Here is an 11,481-nt window from a genome sequence, read left to right as displayed (position 1 = left end):
TGTGTGAAGGTACACTCGGAGTTCAGTATCGTCAAAGTTGCCTTCCAAAAACCTCTTTGAAAAACTCGTTGTGACCAACTCCACAAATTCGGAGTCACCGATTTTCCAAAGTTGATCAGGTTTTCTCATATTGGTACTACCGGAATCGCCAACTCGGTTACACCGAGTTTCCCTGTCTACTTACAGTTGAGGAACTCGGTGACACCGATTTTGCCATCTCGGTGACACCGACAACGCACGGGTATATATACGTGCGGACCGAACCTTTTTATTTCACATCTTCAAAACGGTTCGTTCCTCAAACCCTCGCTGCCCCCCGAGACCCGAGGTCATCGCTTTGACTCCCCGAGCACCGCCGTGTCTAGGATTCGCCACCATCGATGCAATCTGCCCCGACGTCATCGCCGTAGCCGAACCGCCACCAAGTTAGGGTACGGTTCGATCTCCCTTGCATTCCCCATATGATACTTACGCATTAGGACATATTTTTCTTCTTTCCACCATGTGCAAATACTTCTATCCACCAGATAAATCTTGTAGAGTAGAAGAAGTAGGAATTCTGGATCTGATCTGCGATAGAATGCAACTTGGTGAGACCGAGTTTATAAAGTCGGTTCCACCGATTCATGTTTTAGGGTTCCTGAGAAGCAACTCGGTGAGACCAACTAGCTATTTTGGGTGCCACCGAAAATGACTGCCAAGTTTCTGTTAAGTGAGTCTGTTTTCTCAGTGACTCCAAAAATGCCAACTCGGTGCCACCGATTTACATCGTGCAGAAGATCATACCCTGAGTTTCAGACTTCAATTTTTTTTTAAATATGAATTTTGTGATGCTCATCCATTGTCTTTCCTACATCCACTTCACAGGTTCTGCTATTTGTTGTTGTGCTTGTCAGTCAGAATGTCAGGATCATATGACAGTTAGAATGATTTCAGAGAGCAGAGTGTTGACTTGGAAGCTTGCACTAGTTTAGAAAGGACCGCTTCAGATCCTAGTTCTCCCAGTTCCCATGGCTTGCCCAAAGCAGCCACCAGGCAAAGGAGGAAGATAGTTTCTGATGAGGAAGACTCGGATTTTATGTCTAAATAAACTTCAGCCCCTCCTAAGGCTCCTCCAAGGAAAGTTGTCACGAAGATATCTGCCAATGCTGTTGAACGAAGAGCACCAAATTATGTCAGGAAGGGCAAAGCTACTGCCAAGGATGCACCTGCAAAGAAGGCTGGTCTGAAGAGGCGCAGGAAGAGAACTATCCATCTTATTGGCAGAAAGACTTCTACGTTTGAAGACCCAGAAGAAGCTGAGGAAGAAGCTCTTGAGGAGATCCCAGTTCCTCCCAAGAAGAAGAAGCTGATGGGAGATGCAATGAAGTCTGCTCCAAAGCCTGCTGCTAAAGCAAAGAAGGTTGTAGCTTCTAGGAAGACCACCAGAGATGTACCTACAGCTGCTAAGAGCAAAGGCCCTGCATCCAGTGCCCAAGCTGCACAAGAGGAAGAAGGTGAGAATGTTCCAGTTCAACACAAGCTCAGACCATACGTACCACTCCACGATGATGCTCATCCTGTAGCTGAAAATATGAAGAAGAGGAAGGATGCTGGATTAAGGAAGTGGAGAGGTGTTGATCCATATGCTGTTAGAAGAAGAACTGCTATTGATCCAAGGTTTCACACCAAGGAACAACAAGATTTTTATGAGACTGTCTTGTATGACAAGAGTCCTGCTGTCAGTGATATGCGGTATGTCGACTAGGCATACATCAAGGAGAATGAGAATTTCTTTCCACATGTTCAAGAAAACTTCAGGTTAGTTGACATACAAGATTTTGTTGGGAAGGAGATCACCCCATGGAATGACGAGATGATCATGCAATTCTATGCAACAGTTCATTTCTATGATGACTCTCTAGTGTGGATGACCGATGGTCACAGGTATGACACTAAAATTGTTGAATGGGATGCTATCATTGGTGTTCCCAAGCAGGAAGAAGCAGATGTAGATGTGTATGCAGATGCTAAGAAGAATTACAACTCCACGGCCTACATGTACAAGACCATCCACATGAGTACTTGGCCAGTCACAAGTTGGGCTCGGTATACTTTCAACAAGCTGGTATTCCCACGACAAACACTATACTACGATACACTCTCATGCCTAAGTCAGGAGATGAGAAGATGATCATAGGATATTAAATCTACCTGTTGCACCTACTTGATACCCATACCAGATTTAGAGTGATGGAGTTGATAGTTGATACTATCCGAAGGACTTCTGCAGATCAAAAGAGATCCTGTGGCTATGCACCTTACATTCGGATGCTCATCAATTCCAAGCTAGGCAAGCATGCATATCAACTTGATCGTCCCCATCTACCTCTTCAGCCTGAATTTGAAGATAATGAGGTTGTGATGGATGACAATGATCCCAACTCAGGTGCAGCAAGAATGACAACAAAGGCAACACAGGGTGAAGCTGCTAGAAACAAGCCGCCTCCAATTCCACAGCTCAGAACTCAAGCTGATCAAATGGCATTTCTAGTGAGCATTGTCCAAGGCATGGAGAAGAACATTCAGGAGATTATGCAAAATGAGAAGAGCCTTGAGAGAGTTGTGGAGACAAAATTCCACAACATGGATGTGAAGGTAACTGAGTTGACCACCATTGTCAGACAACTTCAACATGAAGTTGACTTTGTGGAGATTCCACGCTCAGAGGATGAAGATGAAGATGAAGATGACGATGACAAGGATGAGTCTCCTCCTACCACTACTACACAGTACAGCACCAGGCCGTGATCAGTTGTTGTTCCTACTCCAGAGACAAGACAAACATCTTCAGCACAAGCTTCAGCACCTTCAGCACCAGCTCCATCTCAAGCTAGTTCAGTATCAACTCCTCCAGCTCCAAGTACGTCAGCAAAAGCCTTCACGGATGTTGTTTTCTCGACTCCATGATCAGCTGCCCAGAGATACGAGTAGTTCTATACTTTTGAACTTTTTGGTAACTTGTTGCCAAAGCGGGAGAAATGTATAGATCATAGACTTCGCGTGAGAGAGAACTTTTGACTTTATTTGCTCTCGTTTGGTTTTATAAACTTTGTTTGTTGGATGACTTTATCCTATCTATGTGTGATCATACGCTTTATCCTGTGTGATGTTACGATATTATCTTTTAGCTATCCTTGTCATGATCACTCACTTATCTTGTTGGTGTCATGTGCATTGCTATTCTTTTTACGCACCACCAATATGTATGTGACATGGAAGAGTAACCCATGATCCTAATCGATTGTGCATTTGCATTCAAACACAAATTTTAAATAGTGCACAAATTTAGGGGGAGCTCTTGCTTTTCACATACTTGTCAAAGCGTCGATGCTAATCATTGATTATATATTTAGTCGAAGCTTTGATCTATATGTTGTCATCAATTACCAAAAAGGGGAGATTGAAAGCACAATTTCTCCCTAGGGTGGTTTTGATAATTGATCACAATATATGCATCATTGGACTAATGTGTTTTCCAAGTATATTTCAAAAAAGTTCAAAAGATGCTATGGCTTAAGGTTTATGTGGATATGCCCCTGGATGCAAGAAAGGAATAATACTGGCTCAAGCTTCAAGCTAGAAGACTCTTCATTTTATATTTGTGAGAAATCAATTTTTGAGTCCATAGGAAAGCCAATTCTATTAAAACGGGGTGAGGTAGTAAAATGAACTGGTTGCTCAAATGCTCAAAGTTAGCCACCAAAACACTGAGTCATTTTCCCCACATATCCACTCTGTCAAGTTCCACATTCACAAATTCAGTGTCACCAACATTGCCACATCGGACCCACCGAGTTTGAACCTAAGATTAAACCCTAGCCATTCCCACAAAATCAGTGCAACCGAAACTGCATCGGTGGTACCGAGTTCAGTGTGACCAACATTCTGTTGCCAAGATACACAAAATCAGAATTTCTGAGTTTGAGTATCAGTGCCACCGAGTTTGGCCATTTGACCGTTAGTCACCTTTTCGGTGCCACCGAGTTCTATATATCAGTATCACCGAGATTAAAGGTTCACATTTTTAGTACTAGTGAGTACCATCGAGTTGCCCACTTTGGTGTCACCGAGTTTACACTTGTGTGTGTAACGGTTTTTGGCTGTTGCCTATATATACCCCTTCACCCACCTCTCATTCGTGGGATAAGCACTCAGAACACACACTTCATTTCCAGATCCATTTTCTAAGACATAACCACCTACTCATGTGTTGAGACCAAGATATTCCAATCCAATCATTTGAATATTGATCTCTAGCCTCCCCAAACTGCTTTCCTCCAAATCAACCTCTCCTACCCATGCATATTCCGTGTGAGAGAGATTTGTGTTGAGAAGACTATCTTTATAAGAACAAGAGAAAGGAGTTCATTAATATACCCCATCTATTATCTTTTGGAGAGTGGTGCCTCCTAGATTGGTTAGGTGTCGGTTGGGAGTCTTCTACTTCGTGTTGTGGAGTTGAACCAAGATGTTTGTAAGGGCAAGGAGATCGCCTACTTCGTGAAGATCTATCGTGAGTAAGGCTAGTCCTCCGTGAACGGAAGCCGTGGTGGGATAGACAAGGCCGCTTCTTTTTGGACCCTCTGTGGTCTATACCACCACGGCTTCCGCCCACGAAAGGACTAGCCTTACTCACGGTAGATCTTCACGAAGTAGGCGATCTCCTTGTCCTTACTAACATGTTGGTTCAACTCCATAACACGAAGTAGGACGCTCCAAAGCGACACCTAACCAATCTAGGAGGCACCACCCTCCAAAAGGTAATATATCTGGTAGAACGATGAACTCCTTGCTCTTGTGCTTCTAAAGATAGTTTCCTCAATACAAAATCACTCTCTCATATAATAGCTATGGGTAGGAGAGATTGATTTGGTGGAAAGAAACTTGGGGAGGCTAGAGATCAAGTTTCAAATGATTGGATTGGAATATCTTGGTCCCAACACATGAGTAGGTGGCTCTCTCTCAGAAAAATGGATCTAGAAATGAAGTGTGTGTTTAGAGTGCTTCTCCCACGAATGAGAGTTGGGTGAAAAGGTATATATAGGCAGCACACAAAATCCAACCTTTACACCTAAAGTGGCAAACTCGATAACACTGAAGTCATAAACTCGATGGTACCGAGTTGCACTAAAGGGAGCCACTTTTGAATCTCGCTGGGACCGATATACACAACTCGTTGCACCAAAAAGGTGGCTAACGGTCAGATGACACAACTCGGTTACACCGATACGCAAACTCGGAAATTCCGATTTTGTGTACCTAGGCAACAGAAAGTTGGCCCCCTCAAACTCGGTAGCACCGATATGGTATCGGTTTCACCGATTTGGTGGGAATGGCTATGTTTCTGTCTGAGGTCGAACTCGGTGGGGCTGAAATGGGAAAGTTGTGGCACCGAAATTGAGTGTGTGGAATTGGACACAATGGTTATGTGGGAGAAATGACTGAGTATTTTGGTGGCTAACTTTGAATACTTGAGCAACCAGTTCATTTTAATACCTCCCCCCCTTTTAATAGTATTGGTTGTCCTATGGACTCAAAAGTGATTTCTCACAAATATGAAATGAAGAGTCTTCTAGCTTGAAGCTTGGGCCAATCCTATTCCTTTCTTGCATCAAGGGGCATTTCCACATAAGCCTTTAGCCAAAGGATCTTTTGAACTTTTGTGAAATATACTTGGATAAACATATTAGTCCAATGATGCATATGTTGTGAATAATTATCAAAACCACCCTAGGGAGCAATTGTGCTTTCACTTGGAGCAGAAAAGTGCCATCATGCCTTTCACGAAGTTAGTGTCGTTATCGGTGATGATGCTGTGAGGGACATCGTAGCGGACGGTGATGTCTTTGACGAACCGTCCGGTCGTGGGGCCGTCCAGCTTCCTTATGGGTCTGGCCTCGATCCACTTTGTGAACTTGTCGACGGCCACCAAGAGGTGTGCCATGCCGCCTCGAGCGATTTTGAATGGTCCCACCATGTCGAACCCCCGGACGACGAAATGCCATGAGATGGGGATGGTCTTGAGGGCCGTAGCCTGCAGGTGGCTCTGCATGCTGAGACGTTGGCAGCCCTCGTAGTTGTCGACCAATGGCTTTGCTTCTTCTAGGGCTGTTGGCCAGTAGAACCTGTGGTGAAAAGACGCGGCCACTAGGGTCCTCGAGGTGGCTTGATGCCCGCACTTTCCCTGGTGGATGTCTCGGAAGATTTCCCGCCCCTTCTCCGACTCAACGCAGTGTTGGAAGGTGCCAGTTGTACTGCGTCGAACCAGCTCGCGATTGATGATGACGTAGGCAGAGAACCGGTGCTGGATCTGTCGGGCCTCGGCCTCCTCGGGAGGGAGCTCGCTATGCATGAGGTAAGAGAGGATGGGATGGGCCCACATCGATGATGAGATGGGAGTCAACGCCGGTTCAAGCAGTGGAGCTGAGGTAGTCGGAGCCCCTGAGGCAGAGCTGTCAGCCCCCGGGACCACGGGGGAGGCAGACGTGCCTTCCACCGTCATGACGGCTGCAAGCTCGGAGCCTGCCGCCTCGGGACCGATTGCAGCCAGCAGCATGGGCAGTGCCGGCGGAGCCCCCGAGCCCGAGAGAAGTCGGAGGGGTCCATACGTACGAAGATGGACGCCGACTCTGGAGACGGCTTGATTGACAGTTTGTGCATTTGCTAGAAGGAGACGCCGACTAGGAGGGCGTGACGGGTAGTGCCGATTTTTGCTAGTGCGTCTGCCACCTCGTTGTCCGCCCAAGGGACATCGTGGAACTCACAACCTCGAAGGAGCCGGTGAGTTGTTGGACGAGGAAGCGGTATCTGGCCATGTTGGCATCCCTGGCATCCCACTCACCACAGACCTGCTACACCACAAGGACCAAGTCGCCGAAGCACATGATTCACCGGATGTTGATTTCCCTAGCGAGCCGGAGACCGTGGACGAGGGCCTCATACTCGGCCACGTTATTTGAGGTGGCGAAGTGGATTCGGAGAGCGTACTTGAGCTGATCCCCTCTCGGGGACGACAGGACAATGCCGACTCCCAAGCCGGTTCGCATCTCGAAGTCGTCGAAGTGCATGTGCCAGTGCATGGACTCCGGAGGCGGTCGCACAAACTGGGTCTCGGCCCAGTCAACGAGGAAGTCATCCACCTTCAGGGACTTGATGGTTGTGTGCGGCTCATTTTGGATGTCGTGGTCGGCCATGGCGATGGTCCACTTGGCGATCCGGCTGGTGGCATCCTGGTTGCCCATGATTTTCGAAAGTGGAGCCGTGCTCACGATGGTTATGGTGTGCTCCTTTAAGTATTGCTTCAGCTTCTTGGCGGTGAAGTATATGTTGCAACACATATTCTCGTAGTGGGGGTAGTTCTGCTTGGAGGCGGAAAGGACCTCGCTCAGATGGTAGACGGGACGTTAAACCGGCAGTGCCTTGCCCTCCTCGGTCTGTTCCACGACCAGAACGATGTTGACCACACGCGTGGTTGCTGCGATGTATGCGAGCATGGGCTCCTTTTCAGCTGGCGCGTCCAAGACGGGTGCGCTAGAAAGGGCGCGTTTGAGGTTGCTGAACGCTTCGTCCAGCTAGTGGGTCCATTCGAATTTGGTTGTCTTCTTCATGAGCTGGTAAAGGGGCAATGCCTTCTCGCCGAGCCGGCTGAGCGAGGCTAGGCAGCCGACAAACTTCTAGATGTCGCGGAGCTTGGTTGGCTTGTGCATGCGCTCGACGGCCTTGATCTTCTCCGGGTTGGCTTTGATGCCGCGCACGGACATGAAGAAGCCGAGGAGCTGGCCGGCTGGCACGCCGAACACCCACTTCTCTGGGTTGAGCCGGACCTTGTACTCGCGCAGATCGGCCAAGGTCTCCCGGAGATCGTCGAGGAGGCTGGGGTACTTCTTGGATTTGATGACGATGTCGTCGATGTAGACGTGCACGTTCCTGCCGATTTGGTGCAGGAGGCATTTCTGCATGCAACGCTAGAAGGTGGCGCCTGAATTCTTCAATCCGAATGGCATAGTGACATATCAATAGGACCCGCATGGGGTGACGAATTAGGTCTTCAACCGGTCGGCCTGGTCCATCTTGATCTGGTGGTAGCCGACATAGGCGTCCAGGAAGGATAGAAAATCACAGCGGGCCATAGAGTCGATCACTTGGTCGATCCGGGGTAGAGCGAAAGGATCCTTTGGACATGCCTTGCTCCAGCTGGTGTAGTCGATACACATGCGCCATGTTTTGTTCTTCTACAGCACTAGGACTTGGATGGCCAGCCAGTTTGGATGGAAAACTTCCATGATGAAGCCGGCTGCGAGAAGCCAGGCAATCTCGTCTACTATAGTATGCCGCTTCTCCTGAGAGAAACAGCGCAGGGGTTGCTTGACCAGCTTGGCATTCGGCCGTACATGAAGCATGTGCTCGGCGTACTTCATCGGAACACCCGACATGTCCTTCGACACCATGCAAAGATGTCCCGATTCTCACGGAGGAAGTCGACGAACTTGCCTTCCTATTTGCTGCTGAGGATGGTGCCGATAGTGATGCACTGCTTGGGGTTGGCCAGGTCGTGTGACACCTGCTTGGTGTCCTTAGACGGCTGTAAAGTTGCCTCGCTGGCCGGCTGGGAAGGGGGAGTCAGCACGACCGGCTACTCGGTGGCCTGGGCCACGAGCCGGTCGAGCTGGCATTTCTCCTCCGTGATCACCAGTGCCTCGGCCAGCTGGCTACTATCATGAGCGCACTCGATCGACTTTTTGTAGTCCCCGGCAACGGTGATGATGCCTTTGGGACCTTGCATCTTCATCTCGAGGTAGGCGTAGTGGGGGATCACCATGAACTTGGCCAGTGTCGGCCTGCCTAGCAGTGCGTGGTTGAGGGTGTTGAGATCTAACACCTCGAACCATATCGGCTCATGGAGGAAGTTGGCCTTGTCGCCAAAGAGGATGTCGAGTTGGATTTTGCCGATGGGCGAGCACGACGTAGTGGAAAATTGTCCGGGTTGGCTGCGGTACTTCTCCCTAAGACCCAACTTGAGCAACATGTCACGGTAGAGGATGTTGATGTTGCTGCCACCGTCGACCAGCATCCCATGAGAACTGGTAGGTAAGCATCTTGGAGGCGATGGTGGCGTCGAGGACGAGGGCGTATCTGTTAGGGTTTGGCATCACTACCGGGTGATCCGCCCGGCTCCAGGTGACCTATTTCTGGTACCAATGCATGTACTCACGAACTAAGGGCACCGTAGCGTCCACCTCGTGCCGGCGCTGACGCTGGTTGTGCTTGTCGCTGATTTCACTCGTGAAAATGACTTAGGTCCCATCCTAATCGGGGAACTCGTCGCGGAGGCGGCCATCGTTGGGGGGAGCCGCAGCCGAAACCGGCGCACGAGGCGGAGCTTGAGGAGCCGGAGGCACGGGAGCCAGAAGGCCCTCGCCCCGGGCCAGTCACTGAGAGAAGCAACACTATCGGAGCGTGTGCGTAGCCGGCTTCACCCCGAAGTGCATCTTGCAGGGTGTGTCGAGCATGTGTTCGAAGGTGAGCTTGGGTTGTGAGGTACCCTTGCTGGCTCGTTGGCGCTGGCTCGTGGCCTGGGCAGTCGACTTCTCTTCCTAGATGGTGGCGACCTGCTTGCTTCCGTACCGTGGACCCGGCTGGTCGGCTTTCCGCTTGTTGTTCTGCTGTCCCCGTCTTTCGCCAGTGAGTTGCTACCTCTTGAGCTTGTGTTGGTTTTTCTTGAAGAGGAAAGGGTGATGCAGCGAAGTAGATAAGTATTTCCCTCAGTTTGTTGAGAACCAAGGTATCAATCCAGTAGGAGGAACAAGCAAGGCCCCAATAGTAGTGCCTACACAAACAATCAAACACTTGCACCCAACGCTATAAAGGGGTTGTCAATTCCTTTAGAATTATTTGCAAGGATAAGATCTGATAGAGATACATATAAAAGACTGCGGAAACAAAAGTAAATAAATTGCAGCAAAGTATTTTTGGTATTTTTGGTTTATAGAACTCAAAATAGAATATGGAAAATAGACCCGGGGCCATAGGTTTCACTAGAGGCTTCTCTCATAAAGGAAAAGAATACGATGGGTGAACAAATTACTGTCAAGCAATTTATAGAAAAGAAAATAATTATGAAGATATCTAAGGCAATGATTATGCATATAGGCATCACGTCCGTGTCAAGTAGATCGAAATGATTCTGTATCTACTACTATTACTCCACACATCGACCGACTCGTGCGTGCATCTAGAGTATTAAGTTCATGAAGAATAGAGTAACGCATTAAGATGACATGATGTAGAGGGATAAAGTCAAGCAATATGATGAAAACCCCATCTTTTTATCCTCGATGGCAACAATACAATACGTGCCTCGCTACCCCTACTTTGCCACTGGGTGAGGACACCGCAAGATTGAATCCAAAACTAAGCACTTCTCCCATTGCAAGAATTACCAATCTAGTTGGCCAAACCAAACCAATAATTCGAAGAGACTTGCAAAGTTATGAAATCATGCATATAAGAATTCAGAAGAGACTCGAATAATATTCATAGATAATCTGAACATAAACTCACAATTCATCGGATATCGACGAACACACCGCAAAAGAGTATTACATTGGATAGATATCCATGAAGATCATGAAGAACATGGTATTGAAGATTAAAGAGAGGGAAGAAGCCACCTGGATAATAGCTATGGACCGGTAGGTCTGTGGTGAACTACTCACACATCATCGGAGGGGCAATGGCGTTGATGTAGATGCCCTCCGTGATAAATTCTCTCTCCGGCGGATTACCGGAAAAGGCTACCACAATGGATCTCACGGGAAGAGAGGCTCCCGGCGGAGTAAAAGTATTTTCGCGGCTCTTTTTGGCGATACATGAATATTTGGGAATTTATAGGCCAGAGAATAGGGTTAGGAGGCCTGCAAGGGACCCACAAGCCAGGGGCCCCGACCACCCCCCTAGGGCGCGCCCTGCAGGCTTGTGGCCTCCCGGCAGGTGCCGTGCCACCAACTCCAAGTTTGCTGGGTGTCTTCTGGTCCAAGAAAAACCTTCCCGGAGATATTGTTCCGTTTGGACTCCGTTTAATATTCCTTATCTGCAATACTCAAAATTGTGGAAAAACAGAAACTGGCACTAGGCTCTAGATTAATAGATTAGTCCCAAAAATAATATTAAACAACATATTAATATATATGAAACATCCAAAACAGATAATATAATAGCATCGAACAATAAAAAATTATAGATACGTTGGAGACGTATCAACATCCCCAAGCTTAATTCCTGCTCGTCCTCGAGTAGGTAAATGATGAAAACAGAATTTTTGATGTGGAATGCTGCGTAACATATTTATCCATGTAATACTCTTTATTGTGGCATGAATATTTAGATCCGTAATATTAAAAACAAAAGTCTAATATTGACGTAAAAACAATAATACCTCAA

This window comes from Hordeum vulgare, chromosome 7H, assembly GCF_904849725.1.
Source record: "Hordeum vulgare subsp. vulgare chromosome 7H, MorexV3_pseudomolecules_assembly, whole genome shotgun sequence".
Lineage (NCBI taxonomy): Eukaryota > Viridiplantae > Streptophyta > Magnoliopsida > Poales > Poaceae > Hordeum > Hordeum vulgare.
The sequence above is the reverse complement of the archived record's forward strand: the minus strand, read 5'-3'. Positions refer to the sequence as shown.